The sequence below is a fragment of the Penaeus japonicus genome, unplaced genomic scaffold (assembly GCF_977035675.1).
Source record: "Penaeus japonicus unplaced genomic scaffold, GWHDUDI00000001_assembly GWHDUDI00002261, whole genome shotgun sequence".
In the NCBI taxonomy this organism is placed as follows: domain Eukaryota; kingdom Metazoa; phylum Arthropoda; class Malacostraca; order Decapoda; family Penaeidae; genus Penaeus; species Penaeus japonicus.
In genome coordinates, this window is record NW_028236663.1 from 1805 (window position 1) to 4838 (window position 3034).

At 32.6% G+C, this 3034-nt stretch overlaps 1 pseudogene; it reads right to left on the reverse strand.

Annotated features, from left to right (window-relative positions):
- Positions 1 to 649: 649 nt before the first annotated feature.
- Positions 650 to 2919, reverse strand: LOC147466276 (phenazine biosynthesis-like domain-containing protein 1; annotated as a pseudogene).
- Positions 2920 to 3034: the final 115 nt, after the last annotated feature.

Here is a 3034-nt window from a genome sequence, read left to right on the forward strand (position 1 = left end):
CAATTTACAAAGAATATGAATGAGAGGAAAGCAAAGAATAACCATCCATTATAATTTAAGAAAATAGAAAGTTACCAAATGACTTTTTAGACTAAAGAAAGACAGGATTAGACATCAGAATGGTCTTGGTATTATCCTAAGAGCAAATGTGATAAAAAAAAAAATAATACACACACAAACACAAACACACACACACACACACACACACACACACACACACACACACACACACACACACACACACACACACACACACACACACACACACACACTACAGATACACAACACACACACCATACACACACAGACACACACACCTCAAAAATACAGATCGATATAAATAGATAGTATATGTATATATATATAAATATTATATATATAATATATATATATGATATATATATAATGTACATATATATAGTATAATATAGTATATATATATATATATATTATATATATATACATATATAAAACATAAATGTACATAAAATATATATATATATAATATATATATATATATAAATATAGAATATAATTACTAATAATGATGATTGGCATTTAACTCTGATGATGCACATTAGTGTATATTCTTTTCCTGATACAAAATGAAGATGATGACACATTTAAACAGAATTTCTTAAATACTTACATTTTAGACGAGCTCATGCCCTGCAGCTTTGACCATATGGTTCTATACAGTATGAGCAGAACCTGTAAATATCCATGAAGAATTTTACTAATACAAAAGTATATATTTAACTAAATGTTGGCTGAATTGAATATTTCATGAATATGAGGGTCACATCCTTTAGTTCTAGAATTAAACAACAAAGTATCATTGTGGATGAAATTGCCTGTGGATTGTAACATGACTGAGGACAAAAATCAGCCACACAACCTCCTACATCATTTTGATCAACAACTTAAGTAATAATGATAGAATAGAGGCAGAGGCCAATTTACCGTACAAAACATGGGAGCAAAACTAGAAGTGAAATATTGTATCACTGATTTGGCAATAGGCTTTGAAACACATAGAAAACACATCATATGCAAATGCAATATCTTATAATCTAAATGGAACATAACCGTCTTATATATAGTAATTACAGCAGCCCGAAACAATACATGCAACTAATACTAATAAAATATCTATACATTAATAATAATGATAATGGATGATTCTGTATATAATGATAAAAACATAACAAACGCTATGCAAACCCAAATATTAAAACTTAAATTAAGTCAAATCATCAATATTCAAGTCCTCATATTTACCAGTACAGGATCTCTGGAATGACCATACCAAGTGAGCACAGTAGCGGGAAAAGGCAATGTAATTCTGACTCTCCACAAAACAGTCCTCTGACACTTCCCCTTGCAGTCCACCACTCAGAGTAACAATAACTCCTTTAACTAAAGACCCTGTGGATAGCTTAATAACAAAGCATTGTCTGTGTTTCAGGCTCTCTAAGTCTTTCCTGAAACAGCAGCATATAATAAACACAAAATTCAAGTGAATAACCCATTATTTATGTTTTACCCTGCATTGAATCTTTTAGTAAAACAATACAACTATATTTTTTCCTTATTGCACAAGTTTGAAACATAAAACATCAATATATGTAAGAGAAGATATGAATGGTAATACCATGGAATCTCTATATTAAGCAAACCCTTAACAACTGTGGACCAAATCTGTAGACATTTTGTGTTAATTAGGGTATATCCAGTGCACCATAATCTTCAATTGAAAAATGTTATGAAAGAATTTCCAACAAACATTATCTTATTTCAATAGCTTACCAGTACATGAACTAAGCAGCTTCACGCAGAAGTTTCTTGTTGTTGTGTGGAAAGTAATACAGTGTCTACAAGGAGATCATAACCTACTCCCTTTACAAGAACATCTAGGATCAGTCATTGTTCTGCGTTAGATGCCTCTGGTGGGATATTGCTGGAAATCCAAAATAATGTTGCTACACATCTTCCTGGCAACTAACAAACCACTCCTTTGTCCTTAAACTCTATTCTGCAGCTTTTTATTTCTGAAAATTGATTACACATTTTAAGTATACTGCACCAATCAAAAGAACATTTAGTTTCCACACAGTCTTGGGACTAATCAAAATAACCACCAATATCACTAAAGAAGTCTATCATACTATAAATTCTCCCCTAAAAAACATTTCAGAAAGCAAAAATGTAGTATCTGATGTTCAAAACTAGTATACTATTATTACATCTAAAGGTTATACTTGCTCAAGATAGAACTCAAACCTGTCTTACCTAGAGAGCTGAATAATGGTGTTGGGCAGTGGCCAAAGTTGCATGGCCACAGAGAGGTACCTCATTTGTTGGCGTGAACACCTGAGGTTGAACCTGAGATGAAGTCACCGCATGTTCAATGTCATCTCCTATGGGACTACATACGCCGTCACTGAAAGGTTAATTTCTGACGCCAATTGTTTGCAGTGTCTGCTCTTCTAAAGTCTGAAAAGAATACAGATCCTTATTATAATTTTGCATATAGTCTTTAGTGCTAAGCAAAGCATATCAGGTCTCCACCCCAAAAGAAAACCTCCACAAGACATTCCACTCCAGGAGAGGCACCACAGCACCGGGTTGCCAGTGAATGCTTGTCAGTGAAGGCATCAAACTGTGAAGATCTGCAGCCTCATCCTTCTGCAAAGCAAGATCGTCATTGAGTATCCTCGAGAATAAAAACGTATTTTTGCAAATTTATATTAATAATAAAAAAACTGGTAAAACAATATTAATGTAATGAGGAGAGCCTGGTGTATAGTCAAATATTGAAACCTATCAAAATATTAAACACATTCAATACCATATAATAACTAATATAATGGCAAGTTGTTCATTGTATCACAATATTCAAACATACCAATTACTGGACTTGGAACAAAAAAACATGAAAGTTATAGTAAACTCAAAAACCATGACAAAAGATGATGCTCCTTACAAAAATAAAATAATATTATGATTATGATAATCGTGGTGGTGTGGTGGT